Genomic DNA, 8,874 nt, shown 5'->3' with positions numbered 1-8,874 from the left:
TCAAATCCAGCCTCTGCGTTATGCTAATGAATAGATCTGATAATTCTGCTTACTAATTAACATTAGGTTTGTTTAGACTGTCTCGTAATCTGTAAGAATTGCAATAATTTTGATATTTGTCTGTAAACTATATTATAAATAATAAGCACTGTAATGATATACGTTATTATATTATTATTAATATGTAAATTATTCAATAAAAGTTTATTTACTTGACTTGCTCCACCTGGGTTATAAGGAGCTGCATGAGCCTGAAATATGCTCTTCCGGTACATGACGACTTCACCATGGGTAATTATTAGGCTTCTGTTGCTGGTTGCTTTCAGGTTGTAATGTTTGTGTTGATTTAGGTCTTGCACTACGCAGCTTTGATTTGATGAATATTTATTTACAGATACTCCCTTAGAGCCTCCACCCATTGGTAAATAACACTCTCACCAATGTTCTCTATAAAACATAAAACTAGCATGTACTCCCTAAACTACTAATAACAATATTATTCCCAGTATGATATCCAGATTATCAAATCCAGCCTCTCAGTTATGCAAATGATTAGATCTGATAATTCTGCTTACTAATTAACATTAGCTTTGTTTAGACTGTCTCGTAATCTGTAAGAATTGCAATAATTTGGGAATTTGTCTGTTAACTATATTATAAATAATCAGCACGGTAATGATACACGTTATTAAAATATTTTTGATATGTAACTCATTCAATAATTGTTTATTTACTTGACTTGCTCAACCTGAGTTATAAGAGCTGCATGAGCCTGAAATATGCTCTTCCAATCAATGACGGATTCACCATGGGTGATTATTAGGCTTCCTTTGCTGGTTGCATTCAGTTTGAAATGTTCGTGTTGATTTAGGTCTTGCACTACGCAGTTTTGACTGTATGAATATTTATCTTTGAGATACTCCCTTAGAGCCTCCACCCATTGGTAAATAACACACTAACCTATGTTCTCTATAAAACATAGAACTAACATGTACTCCCTAAACTAGTAATAACAATTATTCCCAGTATGATATCCAGATTTTTAAATCCAAACTCTCCGTTATGCTACTGAATTTATCTCATAATTCTGCTTACTAATTAACATTAGCTTTGTTTAGACTGTCTCGTAATCTGTAAGAATTGCAATAATTTAGATATTTGTCTGTAAACTATATTATAAATAATCAGCACGGTAATGATATACGTTATTAAATTATTATTGATATTAAACAAATTCAATAAATGTTTATTTACTTGACCTGCTCCACCGGGGTTATAAGAGCTGCATGAGCCCGAAATATGCTCTTCCGGTCGATGACGGATTCACCATGGGTGATTATTAGGGTTCCTTTGCTGGCTGCTTTCAGTTTGGAATGGTTCGTGTTGTTTTAGGTCTTGCGCTACGCAGTATTGACTAGATGAATATTTATTTTTGAGATACTCCCTAAGAGCCTCCACCCATTGGTAAATAACACTCTCACCAATGTTCTCTATAAAACATAGAACTAACATGTACTCCCTATACTGCTAATAACCATTATTCCCAGTATTATATCCAGATTATCAAATCTAGCCTCTCAGTTATGCTACTGAATTTGATCTCATAATTCTGCTTAATAATTAACATTAGGTTTGTTTAGACTGTCTCGTAATCTGTAAGAATTGGAATAATTTAGATATTTGTCTGTAAATTATATTATAAATAATCAGCACGGTAATGATATACGTTATTAAAATATTACTGATATATAACTCATTCAATAAAAGTTTTTTTACTTGACTTGCTCCACCTGGGTTATAAGGGCTGCATGATCCTGAAATATGCACTTCCGGTACATGACGACTTCACTATGGGTGATTATTAGGCTTCTGTTGCTAGTTGCTTTCAGGTTGTAATGTTTGTGTTGAACTAGGTCTTGCACTACGCAGCTTTGACTTGATGATTATTTACTTAGGAGATACTCCCTTAGAGCCTCCACTCATTGATAAATAACACTCTCTCCGATGTTCTCCCTAAAACAGAGAACTAACATGTACTCCCTATACTGGTAATAACCATTATTCCAAATATGATATCCAGATTAGCAAATCTTGGCCTCTAAGTTATGCTCCTAAGTAGATCTGATAATTCTGCTTACTAATTAACCTTAGCTTTGTTTAGACTGTCTCGTAATCTGTAAGAATTGCAATAATTTAGATATTTGTCTGTAAACTATATTATAAATAATCAGCACGACAATGATATACGTTATTAAAATATTATTGGTTTGTAACACGTTCAATAAATGTTTATTTACTTCACTTGCTCCACCTGGGTTATAAGGGCCGCATGAACCTGAAATATGCACTTCCAGTCGACGACGACTTCACCATGGGTAATTTTTAGGCTTCTCTTGCTGGTTGTTTTGCGGTTTGAATATTAGTGTTAAACTAGGTCTTGCGCTACGCATCTTTGACTTGATGAATATTAATTTACAGATACTCCCTGAAAGCCTCCACCCAATGGTAAATAACACTCTCACTAATGTTCTCTATAAAACATAGAACTTGCATGTACTCTCTAAACTACTAATAACAATTAATACCGGTATGATATCCAGATTATAAAATCCGGCCTCTCAATTATGCTGATGATTAGATCTGATAATAATTCTGCTTACTAGTTACCAGTAGGTTTGTTTGCAATGTGTCGTGATCTGTAAGAATTGCAATAATTTAGATATTTGTCTGTAAATTATATTATAAATAATCAGCACGGTAATTATATACGTTATTAAATTATTATTGATATGTAACTCATTCAATAATTGTTTAATTACTTGACTTGCTCAACCTGGGTTATATGAGCTGCATGAGCCTAAAATTTGCTCTTCCGGTCGATGAAGGATTCATCATGGGTGATTATTAGGCTTTCTTTGCTGGTTGTTTTGCGGTTAAAATGTTAGTGTTGAACTAGGTCTTGCGCTACGCATCTTTAACTTGATGAATATTTATTTACAGATACTCCCTTAGAGCCTCAACCCAATGGTAAATAACACTCTCACCAATGTTCTCTATAAAACATAGAACTAGCATGTACTCCCTACACTACTAATAACTATTATTCCCAGCATGAAATCCAGATTATCAAATCCAGCCTCTCCGTTATGCTAATGAATAGATCTGATAATTCTGCTAACTAATAACAATAGGTTTGTTTAGACTGTCTCATAATCTGTAAGAATTGCAATAATTTAGATATTTGTCTGTAAACTATATTATAAACAATCAGCACGGTAATGATATACGTTATTAAATTATTATTGATATGTAACACATTCAATATATATATATATATATTTACTTGACTTGCTCAACCTGGGTTATATAAGCTGCATGAGCCTGAAATATGCTCTTCCGGTCGATGACGGATTCACCACGGGTGATTATTAGGCTTCTTTTGCTGGTTGCTTTCAGTTTGAAATGTTCGTGTTGATTTACGTCTTGCACTACGCAGTTTTCACTAGATGAATATTTATTTTTGTGATACTTCCTTAGAGCCTCCACCTATTGGTAAATAACACTCTCACCAATGTTCTTTATAAAACATAGAACTAACATGTACTCCCTGTACTACTAATAACCATTATTCCCAGTATGATATCCAGATTATCAAATCTAGCTTCTCAGTTATGCTACTTATTTTGTCTCATAATTCTGCTTAATAATTTACATTAGGTTTGTTTAGACTGTCTCGTAATCTGTAAGAATTGCAATAATTTAGATATTTGTCTGTAAACTATATTATAAATAATCAGCACAGCAATGATGTACGTTATTAAAATATGTTTGATATGTAACTCATTCAATAAAAGTTTATTTACTTGACTTGCTCCACCTGGGTTATAAGCGCCGCATGATCCTGAAATATGCACTTCCGGTACATGACGACTTCACCATGGGTGATTTTTAGCCTTCTGTTGCTGGTTGCTTTCAGGTTGGAATGTTTGTTGTTGAACTAGGTCTTGCACTACGCAGCTTTGACTTGATGAATATTTATTTTTGAGATACTCCCTTAGAGAGCCTTCCACCCATTGGTAAATAAAACTCTCTCCGATGTTCTCCTTAAAACATAGAACTAACATGTACTCCCTTAAACTAGTAATAATAATTATTCCCAGTATGTTATCTATATTTTTAAATCCAGACTCTCCGTCTTGCTACTGAATTTATCTCATAATTCTGCTTACTAATTAACATTAGCTTTGTTTAGACTGTCTCGTAATCTGTAAGAATTATAATAATTTAGATATTTGTCTTTAAACAATATTATAAATAATCAGCACAGCAATTATATACGTTATTAAAATATTATTGATATGTAACTCATTCAATAAATGTTTATTTACTTGACTTGCTCCACCTGGGGTTATATGAACTGCATGAGCCTGAAATATGCTCTTCCTTTCGATGACGGATTCACCATTGGTGAATATTAGGCTTCCTTTGCTGGTTGCTTTTAGTTTGAAATGTTCGTGTTGATTTAGGTCTTGCACTACGCAGTATTGACTGGATGAATATTTATTTTTGAGATACTCCATTAGAGCCTCCACCCATTGGTAAATAACACTTTCACCAATGTTTTCTATAAAACAGAGAACTAACATGTACTCCCTATACTGCTAATAACCATTACTCCAAGTATTATATCCAGATTATCAAATCTTGACTCTAAGTTATGCTACTAAATAGATCTGATAATTCTGCTTACTAATTAACCTTAGCTTTGTTTATACTGTCTCGTAATCTGTAAGAATTGCAATAATTTATATATTTGTCTGTAAACTATATTATAAATAATCAGCACGGTAATGATATACGTTATTAAATTATTATTGATATGTAACTCATTTAATAAAATCTTTTTTACTTGACTTTCTCCACCTGCATGAGCCTGAAATATGCACTTCCGGTACATGACGGATTCACCATGGGTGATTATTAGGCTTCCGTTGCTGGCTGCTTTCAGTTTGAATGGTTCGTGTTGTTTTAGGTCGTGCGCTACGCAGTTTTGACTGGATGAATATTTATTTTTGAGATACTCCCTTAGAGCCTCCACCCATTGGTAAATAATACTCTCACTAATGTTCTTTTTAAAACATAGAACTAACATGTACTCCCTAAACTAGGAATAACAATTATTCCCAGAATGATATCCAGATTTTTAAATCCAGACTCTCCGTTATGCTACTGAATTTATCTCATAATTCTGCTTACTAATTAACATTAGCTTTGTTTAGACTGTCTCGTAATCTGTAAGAATTGTAATAATTTAGATATTTGTCTTTAAACAATATTATAAACAATCAGCACAGCAATGATATACGTTATTATAATATTATTAATATGTAACAAATTTAATAAATGTTTATTTACTTGACTTGCTCGGGTTATATAAGCTGTATGAGCCTGAAATATGCTCTTCCGGTCGATGACGGATTCACCATGGGTGATTACTAGGCTTCCTGTGCTGGTTGCTTTCAGTTTGAAATGTTCGTGTTAATTTAGGTCTTGCACTACGCAGTTTTGACTGGATGAATATTTATTTTTGAGATAATTCCTTACAGCCTCCAACTATTGGTAAATAACACTCTCACCAATGTTCTCTATAAAATATAGAAATAACATGTACTCCCTATACTACTAATAACCATTATTCCCAGTATTATATCCAGATTATCAAATCTAGCCTCTCAGTTATGCTTCTGAATTTGTCTCATAATTCTGCTTAATAATTAACATTAGGTTTGTTTAGACTGTCTCGTAATCTGTAAGAATAGCAATAATTTAGATATTTGTCTGTTAAAAATATTTTAATTAATTAGCACGGTAATGATACACGTTATTAAAATATTTTTGATATGTAACTCATTCAATAATTGTTTAATTACTTGACTTGCTCCACCTGGGTTATAAGAGCTGCATGAGCCTGAAATATGCTCTTCCAGGCGATGACGGATTCACCATGGGTGATTATTAGGCTTCCTTTGCTGGTTGCTTTTAGTTTGAAATGTTCGTGTTTATTTAGGTCTTGCACTACGCAGTTTTGACTGGATGAATATTTATTTTTGAGACACTTCCTTAGAGCCTCCACCTATTGGTAAATAAAACTCTCACCAATGTTCTCTATAAAACATAGAACTAACATGTACTCCCTATACTGCTAATAACCATTATTCCCAGTATTATATCCAGATTATCAAATCTAGCCTCTCAGTTATGCTACTGAATTTGTCTCATAATTCTGCTTAATAATTAACCTTAGCTTTGTTTAGACTGTCTCGTAATCTGTAAGAATTGGAATAATTTAGATATTTGTCTGTAAATTATATTATAAATAATCAGCACGGTAATTATATACGTTATTAAAATAATATTGATATGTAACTCATTAAATAAAAGTTTTTTTACTTGACTTGTTCCACCTGGGTTATAAGGGCCGCATGATCCTGAAATATGCACTTCCGGTACATGTCGAATTCACCATGGGTAATTATTAGGCTTCTGTTGCAGGTTGCTTTCAGGTAGTAATGTTTGTGTTGAACTAGGTCTTGCGCTACGCATCTTTGACTTGATGAATATTTATTTAGAGATACTTCCTTAGAGCCTCCACCCAATGGTAAATAAAACTCTCACCAGTGTTCTCTATAAAACATGGAACTAGCATGTACTCCCTATACTACTAATTACCATTATTCCCAGTATGATATCCAGATTATCAAATCCAGCCTCTCAGTTATGCTAATGATTAGATCTAATAATTCTGCTTACTAATTAACATTAGCTTTGTTTAGAATGTCTCGTGATCCGTAAGAATTGCAATAATTCAGATATTTGTCTGTAAACTATATTATAAATAATCAGCACGGTAATGATATACGTGATTAAAATATTTTTGATATGTAACTCATTCAATAATTGTTTAATTACTTGACTTGCTCAACCTGGTGTTTATATGAGCTGCATGAGCCTGAAATATGCTTCTTCCGGTCGATGACGACTTTACCATGGGTGATTTTTAGGCTTCCTTTGCTGGTTGTTTTGCGGTTGGAATGTTCGTGTTGATTTGGGTCTTGCACTACGCAGTTTTGACTGGATGAATATTTATTTTTGAGATACTCCCTTAGAGCCTCCACCCATTGGTAAATAACACTCTCACCAATGTTCTCTATAAAACATAGAACTAACATGTACTCACTATACTGATAAAAACCATTATCCCAGTATAATATCCAGATTATCAATCCAGCCTCTGCAGTTATGCTAATGAATAGTTCTAATATTACTCTGCTTATACTAATTAACATTAGCTTTGTTTAGACTGTTCTCGTAATCTGTAAGAATTGCAATAATTTAGGTATTTGTCTGTAAACTATATTAAAAAATAATAAGCACGGTAATGATATACGTTATAATTATTATTGATATGTAATCATTCAATAAATGTTTATTTACTTGACTTGCTCCACCTGTGTTATAAGAGACTGCATGAGCCTGAAATATGCTCTTCCGGTCGATGACGGATTCACCATGGGGTGATTATTAGGCTTCCTTTGCTGGCTGCTTTCAGTTTGAAATGTTTCGTGTTGATTTAGGTCTTGCGCTACGCAGTTTTGACTGGATGAATATTTATTGTTGAGATACTCCATTAGAGCCTCCACCCATTGGTAAAAAACACTAACATGTACTCCCTAAACTAGTAATAACAATTATTCCCAGTATGATATCCAGATTTTTAAATCCAGACTCTCCGTTATGCTACTGAATTTGTCTCATAATTCTGCTTAATAATTAACATTAGCTTTGTTTAGACTGTCTCGTAATCTGTAAGAATTGCAATACTTTAGATATTTGTCTGTAAACTATATTATAAACAATCAGCACAGCAATGATATACGTTATTAAAATATTATTGATATGTAACAAATTCAATAAATGTTTATTTACTTGACTTGCTCACCTGGGTTATATGAGCTGCATGAGCCTGAAATATGCTCTTCCAGTCGATGACGGATTCACCATAGGTTATTATTAGGCTTCCTTTGCTGGTTGCTTTCAGTTTGAAATGTTCGTGTTGATTTAGATCTTGCACTACGCAGTTTTGACTGGATGAATATTTATTTTTGAGATAATTCCTTACAGCCTCCAACTATTGGTAAATAACACTCTCACCAATGTTCTCTATAAAACATAGAACTAACATGTACTCCCTAAACTACTAGTAACCATTATTCCCAGTATGATATCCAGATTTTTAAATCCAGACTCTCCGTTATGCTACTGATTTAATCTCATAATTCTGCTTACTAATTAACATTAGGTTTGTTTAGACTGTATCGTAATCTGCAAGAATTGCAATAATTTAGATATTTGTCTGTAAACTATATTATAAATAATCGGCACGGCAATGATATACGTTGTTAAAATATTATTGGTATGTAACACATTCAATAAATGTTTATTTACTTCACTTGCTCCACCTGGGTTATAAGGGCCGCATGAACCTGAAATAAGTACTTCCGTTCGATGACGAGTTCACCATGGGTAATTTTTAGGCTTCTGTTGCTGGTTGTTTTACGGTTGGAATGTTAGTGTTGAACTAGGTCTTGCGCTACGCATCTTTGACTTGATGAATATTTATTTAGAGATACTTCCTTAGAGCCTCCACCCAATGGTAAATAAAACTCTCACCAGTGTTCTCTATAAAACATGGAACTAGCATGTACTCCCTAAACTACTAATAACTATTATTCCCAGTATGATATCCAGATTATCAAATCCAGCCTCTCAGTTATGCTAATGATTAGATCTGATTATTCTGCTTACTAATTAACA

Source organism: Homalodisca vitripennis, unplaced genomic scaffold (genome assembly GCF_021130785.1).
Source record: "Homalodisca vitripennis isolate AUS2020 unplaced genomic scaffold, UT_GWSS_2.1 ScUCBcl_17;HRSCAF=529, whole genome shotgun sequence".
Taxonomy (NCBI): domain Eukaryota; kingdom Metazoa; phylum Arthropoda; class Insecta; order Hemiptera; family Cicadellidae; genus Homalodisca; species Homalodisca vitripennis.
This window is presented reverse-complemented; position numbering follows the sequence as displayed.